The following is a 15,491-nucleotide window of genomic DNA, read 5'->3' on the forward strand; positions in this document are numbered from 1 at the left end:
CCACTTCAAGAAGTATTCACAATTACTTGTATGGATTAACCCTTAAAGTTACTGAATTTAATGAGCTCAACCTCCTTGTGCAATGGCACAGATAAAATGGGATTATCTTTGGGTAATGTGTAAAATATTTATGCAGTCCAAGATAATAACGTACAATTTCAGGCTGACCATGATGGACCCTGAGTCGGAAAAACCAAGTGGATTGATCCTGGGGAAAGTCTGGCAGTCAAAACTTTGAAAAACGTTCTGAGTCTCATTGATCTGAAGGAAAAGTTTTCAAAAGTTTCCAAACCTTCTTCTGATGTCCCAAAACAACCACAGGAGCACACTTTAAAACAAAAACCAGGACCTAAGGAGATGCACTTAAAGACTTAAGCAAATGCAAACACAGGGTCCAGGGAAGGGTCAGTAAAAAGCTAGTTTTCTCCCTGTAACAACCCAGGAGGTCAGCCAAATGACCCCTGACATCTGCTTCCTGGATTCAAGAGGAGCAGGTCCAGTCTTTCAGGGCGCCTCTCAGGTCCAGCCAACCTTCTGAACTTTTGCATGTCCAGAATTTGTTCTACAATTGGTCCCTTGAGGAGCCTCATTTTTGCCTGGCACCAGAATGTGGGTGGGGATGACTCATGTGCAGCTCGTAACCAATGGCGTAGAATTGCAAAGTCCAACCCCACCCACTTTTTCAGTAGTTCCTTTTTGCCTTAGTGCAAACAGGCCCTAAATTACATATGTCATAGCATTTTCAAAATATTTAAAGTCTTCGGCTATTCTAAACTTGGGCTCTAAGAGCTGGGGGTGTGAGTGGAAGTGTCATAGGAAAATCACCAGTGTCCTCCCATACCTAGCACTAAAATTCAGATTGAAGTAGGCACTGTACCCATGACAAACCCAGACAAAGAAGTCTGGTAGGACAAATATATGGCCCTTCAGCAACCGAGACAGGGGATATACAAGAATTGTCTTTGCATCCTGTTCTCAACAAGATCAAGCAGGGTTTGACAGTGTTGTGTCAGAGGCTGCCTACATCTCCACTCTGAATATTTTGTGCAGTTCCAAGACGTCATCTCTGACAATTCAATTGGTAGCTCCTGGAGACATTTCACACCTTGTTTACACTCTATTCAGGTCAACTCTGGTAGAATTAGGGAGCTAATGCAAATTAGCCTCCAAGAACTTCAGGCAGGGAAAAAGTAACTTTCCTAAACGTACTTTATCCCAACATTTATTAAAACTCCGACTTCCCTCTTAAATTGGATATTCAATAAGAATTAAAAATTGTTGTTTATTTTTTTTTTAGCATTTATTATTAGCAGTAGGGTTAGGTGGTAAACTCCGCTGCGCTGTCGAAGGTTAGGAGTATTGTCACTCCACATTCTGCTTGGAACGCCGAGTTCGACAAAAATCCCATTATCTGCTGCATGGCGGAGTTTACTGGTGCCCCCCCCCTAATTAAATTATACACCTGTAGTGTAGATGGACGTCTTATCCGGTGCTTATCCCGATTACCACAAAGCAGGCCTGCGCCTTGCCTTGTAGTGTAAAATTGCACTTTTTGTAAAACAATTGCTGCGAAAGTCACATAAATGAGAACTCAAACAATGCTGCACCCTCACAACCTTTCACAAAGTTTTCAATACACTGTGAAAGGCTGTGGATAAAACCCGTACTTCAAGCATCCAGTAAGACGAGGCGTTCAGACAAATATACTGTTGCAGCCGGATTCTTATCTAGATTTTCCTTATCTTACCAATCTGAGATGTTCCTTCTTGCTTCCCCTTTAGCCTTCTCCTCTCCACCCTCGGGGTACTGTCCCTAACACAAATCCCAAAAATATTAAACACGCCCTAAACACACCCCTTCAGGCACGTCTTCTCTCCTGTACTTTTCCAACGAAACTTCAACTTCATCCAAAACCGTTGGTATGTCCTGGGTCCCAGGCACCTTCTCCACCAAAAGTATTGTCTTGACATTCCTGCTCACTCCCACGGTGCTGGTTTCTACCATCCTGACTCCTAAAACAAAGGGTTATTCTCCCTAACGAAACATGTGTCCTTGCACCTGCAACAGAACGTCTGTAAGCAAATCGACCTTGCAGGAACGCAAACCTACAATCTAAAATTCAACTAAGAAAAGGAGCCTTCCCAAGGAAAATACATTTCAGCCTACAACATTTAGCCAACCTAAGAAATCACAATTAGGCCTCTAGTGATGCTTTCATACGATCAGGCCTTTACATTTCAACACATTTCTAAACTACATAATAAGCGTTACATTCAAAATCATTTTAAAAGCATTACATTTCACTCGTGAATAAGCAAACCTACATGTGCAACTTTTAGTAGGGTGCCCGTTTAATCTTAATATAACATCTTATACATGAAGCAATGGTTTCTGCATTACTTAAGGGATATTCTTGGTTAAACACTACAATAGTCTTCAAACAATATAAATACTCCTAAACATTCTAACATGAATTGATTCATTACTACATTTCTAATGATCACTCGTTAATACAGTATGAGGGTGCTAACTACCCATGATTATGACACACTCCTACAATTTTCAGAATAACATGGCACTCTATCAGTTCACCCCTTTGATGACCTGTGTCATCACCAAACTACACCATCCTTGTGGAAAGAACCAACTTAAACAGAACTTGTTGCCATTCTCCCTTGCCTAAACATCTCCATGTTTCTAAGATTTCAATATTGACTGTCCTGCAGCGTTTCCATTCGCCTCACTTGCTCTCTCAGTGATCTCTCAGTCCTGTTGGACTTGTACCACTTGCAAGCCCTAATCAAACCCCACAATCCGATCACGCAAGCCCCAACTATAATGAGAGGTTTCAACACATAGCCAAGGAACCCCTTTTCCAAGCTCGCAAACCAACCTACCACCTTACTAAATCCTTTACCAACTTTCTCTCAAACACCTTCCTCAGTCAGATCCTCAATTTCATGATGAATTGTAGTGATGTTACCTACATATTTCTCCAGATCTTTGCTGTTATCTGGTATATAAGTACAGCACTATTGGACCTTCAAATGTTTACAGACTCCTCCCTCTTTTGCCAAAAGGACATCTAAAGTAAGGCGATTTTGCGAAACCATAGTCCTTATCAACAACATCTCTCCTTCAACCAACACCAACGACTTAGCTGTATTCATCGACAATTCATCAACCACAGTCGCCAACCTTCTGATCTTCACATCATTCAAAATCTCTCCCAAACTTGGTATCATTGCTCCAAAAATGTCTCCAACGATTGCTCCTGCACTTTCCCTCCGTTTTACCCTTACATGCTGTACTCCAAAAGCTCTAAATCTTCCGCATGATAAATCTTGGGAAAAATGATCGCCAAATAGCTTGTGCGATATCATTTCACAGGCAATCTCACATAGGCATTCCTTCCACAAACATAATACACAGTTGGTATTACTTGCAAAATGTCATAGGCTTAATCTTCTATAGTGAAAACATGATCACATGTGGTCTGTCCCACGGTAACATTCTCATAATAAGCCTGTGGACGCCTTATGCATAACTTCCCTTTCTGCTTCTCATCTAGTGCTATCGGACCATAACTCCCTTTTGATTTGTGCAACTTCTCTTCCTCTGTCCAATCTACCCTACCTTTACCTGAATCTCGTAACTGTCTCTGTTTTCCATATCTATCTTGTAATGCTGCCCTCATCCTCCTCGACCTATCGGCGGCATTCGACACAGTCTGCCACTGCACCCTAACAACCCACTTCCACCACGCTGGGATCCAAGGGAAAGCTCTGGAATGGATCACCTCCTTCCTCTCCGACAGAACTCAGAGAGTCCGCCTACCCCCCTTCCGCTCAGCGGCCACCAAGATCATCTGCGGCGTTCCTCAAGGCTCCTCGCTCAGCCTCACCCTCTTCAACGTCTACATGAGCCCCCTCACAGCCATCGCACGCCAACACAACCTTAACGACATCTCCTATGCTGACGACACCCAGCTGATCCTCTCCCTCACCAACGACCCCGCCACCGCCAGAGCCAGCCTCCAGGAAGGAATGAAAGACGTCACAGAATGGATGAAGCTCAGCTGTCTGAAACTGAACTCAGACAAGACGGAAGTCCTCATCCTTGGACCATCCCCCTCCACCTGGAACCACTCCTGGTGGCCCCCCGCACTGGGCACCGCCCCCAAGCCCACGGACCACGCACGCAACCTGGGCTTCATCCTGGACTCCTCCCTCACGATGACCAAACAAGTCAACGCCGTCTCGTCATCCTGTTTCAACTCCCTGCGCATGCTCCGAAAGATCTTCCGATGGATCCCCACCAAAACCAGAAAGACGGTCATCCAGGCCCTCGTCACCAGCCGACGGGTCTACGGGAACGCCCTCTATGCTGGAACCACAGCCAAACTACAGAAAAGACTCCAGCGCATACAGAACGCTTCTGCACGACTCATCCTGGACATCCCCCGTCACAGCCACATCTCTGCCCATCTGAGAGACCTGCACTGGCTCCCCGTCAGCAAGAGGATCACGTTCAGGGTCCTCACCCACGCACACAAGGATCTCCACGACATGGGCCCCAAATACCTCAACAACCGCCTCACATTCTACACACCCACCCGCCAGCTCCGACCCGCCAACCTCGCCCTCACCACCGTCCCACGGATTTGCTGAACCACCACCGGAGGAAGATCTTTCTCCTACCTGGCGGCCAAGACATGGAACTCCCTCCCCACCCACCTACGGCTGACCCAGGACCATCTCTCCTTCAGGAAGCAACTCAAGACCTGGCTCTTCGAGCAGTAGCAGCACCACCCCCCCTCTCCTCCCAGCGCCTTGAGACCCTAGCGGGTGAGTAGCGCGCTCTATAAATGTGTTTGATTTGATTTGACATGATCTATGAACCGCTTTTCTACCTCTGACAGTGAACATGTCAGATTATGTAGATGTGCATAAGCTGTAACTAACTCTGAAGAAGGTATGAAATATTTTCTATGTCTATCTTCTGTTTTATAATAATCATACTTATTCAAATGCGTATAAGCTGGTACCTCAGGAAGCTCTGCATCATAATTAGAAAAGAAATACTCAAAAGGACTTTGTCCATAAAAGATGCCAAGCAATATACTACAAGAAATACCATACATCTGTAGAAGGTGATGATATCTAATCCCCTCATCCACTGTGGTGGGCAACTGCATACACAAATAACAATCCTTCACATTCATCGCATCAATATATTCAAACAGCAACTTGGCATACGCATTAAGCTTAAAGTCACTTCTAGAAAGATCTATGTGAAACCTACATCTCTCTTCTAGTAGCAAAGCTCTTTCATCTCCTATTTTGACCTCTTTCTTGCTAGGATTGGTAGGCATAGGTGTTCCCTGTACCTCCACTGCCTGCTCGTGTGGGGCTAAATATGAAACTACAACTACTAGAATTATGAAAACTATCACTCCACTCACAAGTGTACCTACTATACACCTAGACCTACGATTTGATTTCCAGCCTTCATGGTCTCAGAAAAGTCTTTGAATTCTTTGTTCAGCAACAACAGCTCAAAAGTCTCTTTTCTTCAGTTGTTTGTGAACCAACTCGAACAACACCTCGGAGAGTTGGAAGTCCCCTGATTTGATTCCAGTTCCTTATTTACATCAACAAAGGTTTCCTTAACCCTTCTCCAAAATATACAGAAAGACCCTACATTTCTTCTTCTTCCACTCGGACCTAGGTTATCTGCTTCAACTTATTTACAACAAGGTCTCTTTAATTCAAAATAAGATTTGCTCCAACTGCCTCTAGAACATTCTGTAAAAGTTCAAAACGAAGAACAATAGTTTCATGTGACGGAACTTCAACTCCAAACGTAGGAAATATCAGCCTATTCAAAATCAGATCACAAATTTCCCTCAGTATCGGAGGATTTGGAACTGTGATGGTCAGTACTCCTTTGATTTCATGTCCTGGCACCAACAACACCACGTGCAATTTCACGTTAGGGCTGTTACTGACTACTGTCAATCCCCTCAGCCTTCCGTATCTCAGCACTCCTGGCATCAGTCACAACGTATGACCACTCTGGAGTTGCATATCTCTGACAAGGCACTCTTGTTCGTCTCCATCTCGTCAGACCTCCACGAGCTTGCCTTTCTTCGTCTTCGTCTGACTCAGAATCTTCAGATACAGGAGCAAGATCCCTCTCGGAGACCAGCCACAAATTCAACCGCCTCAGTCTCTCAGTTCCTCTGCTCTGCTAGTTCTCTTCCCTTCACTTTGCTCACTCTGCTCACAACTTTCCTCTACTGAGTCTACTTCCGGATCACCTTCACAGCAACTTCCCCTATCTGATGCAGTCTCAGTGTCACTGTCGTCGTAACCCTCCTCAGCTCGATTTGGTGAGCAACCAGCTTTGTCAGACACCCTCACAGCTTGGCTTGTCCCCTCCTGTGGCTCTACTACCACAGCTGGATTTTCATTCGGGAGAGGCGCTGTTTCTTCCAAGGGTGCTGAAACTCGGCGGGCGTGAAAAGCATGCACCCAGTTTGGCAATCCTCCACACTTCACTGCAGTGTTCGTCACCAGTATGATTTGGTAAGGGCCCCTCCAGCGAACATCCAAGCAGCTCTTTCTCACGTGCATCTGAACCAGCACCCAGTCCCCCGGACTCAGGTCGTGACAGAGATCACTTGAAGCTGGAACCACAGTAGCCTGCATCTGATTAGGCATAGAACGGACTACATCAGCGAGTCCCTTGCAATATTCAAGGATCAGATCATCTGTGATGTTTATCAAGGCTGTGGATGGCACTGCTGGTAATCTCATAGCCCTCCCCATCAACACTTCATAAGGTGAAAGACCTGTTCTCCAGTCTGGAGTACTACGGATACTCATCAACACCAGAGGCAGAGGGTCAGGCCACTTCAAAGACGTGGATGAACACACCTTCGCCATTCGAGCTTTCAAAGTCCCATTAACCTGCTCGACTATCCCAGAAGCCTCTGGACGGTAACTACAATTGAGTCTCCGGTCAACATTCAGTGCTGTGCAAATCATCTTCATGATTTCACTGTGGAAATGCGTTCCTCTGTCTAAATCCAAAGAGGGCGGAATCCCAAATCTAGGTATGAGTTACCTCAACCATAACTTAGCTGCAGTGAGTGCGTCACACCTTTGTGTTGGATAAGCCTCTACCCATCTGGAGGACACACATACCACTACCAAGATATACCTCAACTTGTTGCACCTAGACTCTCAATGAAATCCAACTGCATCCTATTGAAAGGTCCCCCCAACCTCCCAATGTGGCTCAATTTAACCACTGTCTTGTTCCCAGCATTAAACTGTTGACAGGTAACACATCTCTGACATACAGCCTCAGCCACTGCACGAAAACACAGATTGTACCACGTCTGCCTGAACACTCGCACCATCGCATCTCTTCCCAGATGCACTGCACCATGAATCTGCCTTGCCATCGGGTTCAACAAGTCATCCGGCAACACCACTCACCCATCATTTGAAAACCAAATGTCAAAATCTCCCTTCACACATCCTGACTTGATCCAAACACTCTTCTCCTGTTCTGAAACCTGTTCCTGCAGGCACTTGAGTTCATCCCAAGAATCTGCCATGGCCAACATCATGTTGAACTCCGTTCTTTCTTGGCTCTCCCCTATATGTCTCCCAGTGAAATTGCAACCTTGCTCGGCACAGAAACGTGCGACTTCGCCAGCGTATCTGTTTCCAAGCGAAACAAAATCCATCCCCCTCCCCTGAGCTGTGCATTTGACAACAGCAATTTCTTTTCAGCGCTGTAAGGCCTCTAAGAGTAGCCTCACAAACTCCTCATTCCTAATGGGTGATCCTGATGATATCATGACCTCTCTGGGACAATAGCTGTCCGAAGTCATGAACCACACCAAATCCATACTGACTGTCGGTGTAAATGTTGATTCCTATTTGGTCAGCTGCCAAACAGGTATGAGTCAGAGCAATAATTTCAGCTACCTGAGTGGAGTATACTCCTTCAAGTCAGGCAGGATCAACCACTCCCGTAATGGTACATACAGCGAACGCTGCTCTCAACTGACCAACACTGTCTCCTATGCATGAACCATCAACAAAGAAAATCTCATCAGTGTCAGACAATGGTTCATCGACAATATCAGGTCTCGGCTTGGTGCACAATTCTGTCACATCAAGACAGTCTAGGTCCGCACAATCTTCATCAAGGGTGTTTGGTAACGGCATCAAGGTAGCAGGATTCAAAACAGAACACCTCCTTAGGGTCACATTCTCCGCAGCAAGAATAACTTGCTCTTAGTGTGTGAGCCTGTTGTTGGTCAGGTACTGTGTCTTGGTCCTTGTCATCAACAATTCAACAGAATGCGGAACATGCACAATCAATGGATGACCCATAACAATGCTTTCACATCTTTCAATGCTGACACCCTTTGTAGCAATGGATTTGAGACATCTGGGCAATGCACAAGCTATTGGCTCTAGAGTAGCTGAGAAATAGGCAACTGGTCTACGTACTCCTCCATGATCTTGAGTTAAGACTGATAATTCACAACCTTCTCGTTCACAACAGAAAAATGAAAAAGGCTTGTTGTAGTCAGGCATTCCCAGTGCCGGAGCACGACAAAGATCCTCTAGCAACTCCAAGGACGCCTTCATACAGTCATTGTCCCATGGTACCGGATTACAAGCGTCCTTGAGCGTCAGTCTCTGTAAAGGTATCGCCTTTAAGGAAAAGTTGGGAACCCACTGACTACGGTAGCCAACCATCCCTAGGATCATCCTGACTTCCCTCTGCGTGGAGAGCACAGTCATATTCTGTCAGGTGACACCTTCCTCTTGCCTTTCTCTATTCGATGACCCAAGTATTGCACATCATTCAGACAGTACTGTTGCTTATTTGGCGACACCTTGTGTCCATTTTCTGCCAAATGCTTCAATAAGGTGATGGTGTCAATCCTGCACGCATCCTCAGTTCTAGACGCCACAAGGAGGTCATCTATATACTGCACAAGAACAGAGTTCTGTGGTAGTACAAGACTCTCAAGGTTCTTTTTCGAGATGTGATTAAAAATCGAAGGACTCTCTGTATACCCTTGAGGGATATGACACTATATTAACACACGGTTTTCCTGCTTGAAGGCAAAAAAATACTGGCTCTCCTCATGCAAGGGTATCGAAAAGAATGCTTGACAAAGATCAATCACGGTGAACCACTCTGCTTCACATGGGATCTGAAACAATATCACTGATGGATTTAGTACCACTGGACAACACAGGACAACTATATTGTTGATCTTTCGTAGGTACTGCACAATCCTAAATTTGCCACTCAACTTCTTCAATCCCATAATAGGTGAGTTACATGGACTACCGATTATCTCCTTCAGGATCCCCTGCTTAATCATGGAATCGATCACAGGTTTTATCCCTGCAACCGTTTCTGGCGTCAAATTATACTGGGGCATTCTTGGAAATTCAACATTCTGTTTAACCTGAATTTTGACTGGCTCAACTCCGTTAATCAATCCTGTCATCCCCTGTGAAGTCCCACACCTTCGGTGAGACTGAATCTCTCAAGTCAAATGGAAGCTCTTCCACTGTCACTACAGGGTAAAACTCTATGCATAAGTACTGACTTGCAACCTTAAAGGTAGTATCGTCGTCATTGGTCTGCAGTTCCACTCCCTGTGGGGTGCAATAGATGGTGCAATTGAGCTTTCACAAAAGATCTCTTCCTAACAGACAGACTGAACTTGAATCGCACACCACAAATTGATGTCTGTCTCGGAAAGTTCCGATCCTCACAGGAATCAGTTTAGTCAACGGATTTATCATTTTCTTATTTGCAACACCTACAACTTGGATTGATTGTCCCGAGAGGGGTAGGTTGGGAACTACTGCAGATGTTACAGTAGAGCGGGTAGCACCAGTATCAACCAAAAAGGTGGTAGGGTGGCCATCAACATCAGCTTCTACAAATGGTCCCCTCTGGTCTACCTCCAAGACTGCCCCAAGAGTGCAGCCTTCCTCCCCCTCAGGCACCTTCATGCTAGCGGGTCTAAGTAGCATTTGTCCCTGCCATCAAAGAGAGGCATCTGTTGGTAAATCCGAGTTCCCTGTGAGATCCTCGGTGGCTGGGGAACCTGCACCTGTGAAGGTAGCGTCCCCCCTTTCATCGATCTGGGCTTCATCACAGCACTTGTCACTTCAGGCACCTGCACTACTTCTCCTTCCTGCTGTACCTGATTCATTGGGTTCAGGGGACACTTTTGTCTCCAATGTCCAACCTGATGACAAATGTGACACGCGGTGGTCTTTTTCAATGTCGCCACATCTACCTTTGCTTTGAAGTCCTCTGCATTTCCCTTCCCTTTATTCTGGCTATTCTGTTTTCTCCCTAGCGTTCCTCCACTTGACAGCGTCTGAGCTTCTTTATCTGCCGCTTGCATCTGAACAAGCATCAGTTTGTCCTTAAACTTCCTATGTTTCGAATCCACTTCATCGCAGCAATATCTAGCATACCGCAGTATCTCATCTATCAGCTTATTCTGCCAGCAAATTAAATTCTATTCTATTCTATTCTATTCTATGGTTTGGTAAAGCGCAAACAGCTGCCCCAGCGAAGAGGCGTCCCGGCGCTAAGGAGAATCACAGACCCCCACCTGAGCTAGGAAAACGAGGTGAACTTAAACAGAGGGGAACAGGAGGGTCTTAATAGCCTTTCAGAAAGTGGGAAGGCTTTCTAAGGAGCGGATATTGAGAGGTAGAGCATTCCAAAGCTTGGCTCCCAAAACCCTAAAGGAGCGTCCGCCAATGCGGCAAAGCTTTGTGCGGGGAACGTTCAGTAAGTACTGGTTAGAGGAACGCAGATCACGTCGTGGAACATAAGGAGTGAGGAGAGATTGTAGGAGAGTAGGGCTTCCCAGTTTAAAGATTTTGAAGGTCATGATGAGGGCTTTGAAGTGAATTCTGGAGTCAACGGGTAGCCAATGCAATTTGCGAATAGTAGCTCTAACCGAGCATCTGCGGGGAAGGCCGACTAATGCTCTTGCCGCCGCATTTTGCACGCGTTGCAGTCGTGCTATTTCTCCTTTGTTGGCGCCTAAGAGGAGGACATTGGCGTAATCCAAGCGAGAGAGGATTGTCGCTTGGATAATAAGTTGGCGGACTTTAGCGTTGAAAAAGCCAAGTATAGGGCTGAGACTCCTCAACAGACCAACACAGGTGGCAGCCACTTTCTTGGTGTGAGTCTGATAGCTGAGTGATGCATCCATCCAGACTCCTAGAATTTTTTACTAGGGACTTGGGAGGAGGAATGGGGCCTAGGGATGACGGCCACCAGTGCTCATTCCAGTGGCTGGTGTTTATACCAAGGAGCAGCACTTCTGTTTTTCCCGCGTTGAGCTGTAAATAGTTATCCGTCATCCATTGGGCCACTGCCGCAAGGCCATCCCTGAATCTAGAGGCCAAGATGGAGGGGCCTTCTGTGAGAGTAATGGCCAGCTGGGTGTCGTCGGCATACGACACCAGCGTCAGGCCCCACTCTTTGGCCACTGCTGCAAGTGGCTGCACGTAAATATTAAAGAGGGAGAGGCTCAACGCAGAGCCCTGAGGGACTCCCTGTGCAATGGGATGGGGTTTGGATAAGAATGGAGGGGCTGACACCCGGAAGGATCTGTCCTTTAGGAAGGAGCAGAACCATGTCAGAGCAATGCCGGAAACTCCAACTGTCTCCAGACGATTAAGAAGGATGCCGTGGGATACCGTGTCAAAGGCTGCGCTGAGATCGAGAAGAATCAGCGCAGCACTTTGACCGGAATCTAAGATCGTCCTGAGGTATTCGGAAGTAGCCAGGAGGGCAGACTCCGTACTGTGGCCCGGTCTGAACCCATTTTGGGATGGGTCCAGGATGTTATTCTGGTACATATGTTGGGACAGGATGCTATTTACATGGGCCTCTGCAAGTTTGGACAGCCATGGGAGCAGAGATATGGGTCGGAAATTTTCCGGTTTAGATGGATCTAAAGTGGGTTTTTTGATAATGGGTGAGACCCACGCTTGTTTCCAGGCTGTCGGGACACTAGCTGAGGAGAAGGAAAGATTGAGTATGGCAGCTATGGAAGGCAAAAAGAAGTCGAGTGAGTCCATGAAATGAGTAGGGCTCATAGGATCCGCAGGGGAGCCTGATTTCACCTTTCTACACAGTTTAGTAAGGTCGTCAAGAGAGATATCAGGGATATGAGTTAGGAGGGTACAATTAGAGGTGAAGTTGGTGGGGTTGATACGATTGGGGGAGTGCTGAGAGAATGCTTTGTACATATTTTGAACTTTCTCTATAAAATACGTGGCGAGGTCCTCACATTGTTGCGCAGACGAAATACTGGGGGAAGGTGACCTAGTGCTCTCAAGTTCTTGAACTAGTTTGAAAACTATTTTAGCAGGGTTAGGACTCGAGTTGGTTTTGTCTGCGTAGAAAGCTGCACGTGCAGCGCGGATAGCTTTATGGTACAATTTTTGTTTTGATATATAGTTGATTTTGTCCCCACTGTTGAATTCCCTTCTCCAGAGACGCTCGGCTTTTTTACAGTCCTTGCGCATGGATTTAAGGGTGTCATTGTACCAAGGATTGGAGGGTGAGGTGCGCCCTTTGGTCCATTTAGCTGGGATGAGAGCGTCTAGTCCTCCCGTAATCCAGTCGTTAAAAGCGCCATAGGTCATATTAATGTCCTGGTTGGCCTCCCAATGGAATTCACCAAGGGTGACGTGAAAGTCACTGGTGGATAGTTTGTGCCATGGTCTTTTAACGCGGCAAGTTGGTTCAGTTTTATGCGCTCGACCATTGACTAGTACAGTCAGTTTAATGAGGTAGTGGTCCGTCCATCCCATTGGTATAGGCATCTCTGTTATGACCTCCTGGATGTTGGTAAAAACCGGATCTAAAGTATGTCCAGCTGAATGTGTTGGGGCTTGAATTAGGGAGTTAAGTTGTAAGGCAGAAAGAGCTGCAAGAAGATTTTTAATAATGGAGTCGCTAGACAGATCAAAATGAAGGTTGAGGTCACCTAGTATGGTGAAATTAGCAGATTTGGTCACTAGTGAGTTTGCTACCTCAAGAAGAGCTTCGATAAATCTAGAGGCAGATCCAGGTGGGCGGTAGATGTAAAGGCCAGACAGGGCAAAGTGTGGGCTAGTTGTAATTTTAAAGCGGGCACATTCACAGCCAGGGAGATCTTCTTTGGTGAATGAGCAAGAAAACTGCTTTTTGTAAATTACAGCGATGCCACTGCCTCTCGCATCTCGATTTAAAGTTGACATGTGGTAGTCGTCTGGAAGCGTGAGGTTGGGTATGGCAGACGTACCGTCCCGTAGCCAAGTTTCACAGAGGAAAAGGATGTCAGGGTTTTCATCAAGTATGAGAGAGTTAACCTCAAGGTGATGTTTGGTGAGAGACCTGACATTGAGTTGAAGGATCGTGAGGGGGGTAGGTTTAGGTGAATCTCGTTTTTCTTGAGTACGACGGGTGCTAATAGTAGTAAAGTGGCAAGAATTACATTGGAGGCGCGTGTAGCCAAAAGTACCTGTAATGTCAACACATCTCCGCCCAGGGTTCAAGGCAAGGAGGTGTTCTCTATCGTAATGAAGGGGTACCTGAGGAGTTCGACCAGGGGGACTGGCTAGGGGCGATGTCTTGGCGATGACGGGCGTAGACGGGCTTGCCTTAGGCGCGCCTTCGGCGCGCAAACGGCGCGCCCGCTGCGCCCGTCTGCTGCGCCCGTCCGCTGCGCCCGCCCGCTGCGCCCGCCCGCTGCGCGTCCGGTGAATACACATGTTTATCAGGGAGTGAAAATGGGTGGGGGGGCGTGGCCTCGGAGTGGGCGTGGCCTCGCAGCACACCGTCAATGGCGGCAGGATTGTTTTCAATTTGGCTATTCCGCTGCAGCGCTAGATCCGCTGCGCGGTCAGGTCGAGGGTTCAAGTCCTGAAGAATGCCAGGGACCAAGTGAGTGCAATAGTTTTAAAATAAGCAAAGTATTCGTGACACACAAAGGTTAAAATAAGCAATACAGGCTCCCGGCTTCCGCCTCACGAGGAAATGTGCTTCTTGGCAAGAACGCTTGCAGTCAGCGTTTTATACCGGTAGGCGGGAGCGTGGCCTCGGAGTGGGTCATGTTGGATCATGAGGCAAATCTCAGGTCTCAACCCTAGAACAAACTTAGAAACATGCTGTCCCATATCCTTTGGGTTCATCGTATCTAACCCACTATATTGCTTAAAGACTTGTAAAAGCCTCTCATAATATTCATATACTGTTTCCTTTGGCTCCTGAACCGTCCGATCTATCTTCACCCAGTCAATATACTGTGGGGATACCTTGGATTTCAGCCATGTAATCGCTTGCTCATACTTTTTCATGACAATCAGTGATGGACCATAGGTGACAGCATCCCTGTCTGGTTCCGAAGTAGGACACTCAATCGCAACTTTACAAGCTGCCCACAGATCACCTGGGACCACAATATCAAACAGTGTGTTCAAATCAATCTACAACACCTTCGAAATCTTGACAAACCACTCAACCTGCTTGTAACACTCAACTAGGCTCCCCCTCAACTTAGTGAAATCATTTGTGAATGCGGCCAAGTCACCTCTACTCCATGGCACATGCATATTCCCTCCTCTAGATACTTCTTGTAAAGGGTAATTTCCTATTCCTTATGTTCCCACTCTCGGAGGAGGTATGTCTGCCACACTCTTCCTAGTACTCTTTTTCTTGGACCATCTTTCTTCCCACTTGTCAAGTCTGTTCCATGCTTGTATCCCTATGATAAGTTCTCTAATGGGAGTCCTTAGACCAACAACCCTCTTCTCGTCCAAGTCTTGATCAGTGTACTGTAACCTGTGACTAACTTGCAACATTTTAGTTGTAGACAAATCTACCTCATATCTATTTGCCAATTCAGTTAGTTTCTCATGTGCTGACCTTGCCTTGCGAGTCACATCCTTAGCTACAAACAGCAACTAATCTGGCTCATAAAGCTCTACTCGCTCCAAAGGCAAATTTCCCTCAACTATCTCATCCACCTCTGCTTTTAACCGCATCACATCTAATTTCTTTGCATTGCTCGCCGCTTTCAATGTACCTCAACTAAATGTGCCACTCGACTCTCTACAATCACTGTCCTGTTCTCTGCACCTATTTGCTTCAGGTGTGTCTCTAAAAGACATCCTGTTCTCTACACTCCTATGGTCCCAATCTTCCCTTGCCCTATCACTCTGATTTCCTTCGGATGAATCCCACATTCTCAGGTATGATCTTAACTCAGCAAAAGAGTTTGGTCTCGGCACCCTCAGATCCATCGGTCCCCTCAACGAGTCTGCCATAGCTGGCAACAGCGTACTCGATTCCACAGGTCTCGGCATGTGAACCAATCTGCTCACCACACCGTTCCCTCCCAAGTTTGATCCCCC

Source organism: Lissotriton vulgaris, chromosome 7, assembly GCF_964263255.1.
Source record: "Lissotriton vulgaris chromosome 7, aLisVul1.2, whole genome shotgun sequence".
NCBI classification, from domain to species: Eukaryota; Metazoa; Chordata; class Amphibia; order Caudata; family Salamandridae; genus Lissotriton; species Lissotriton vulgaris.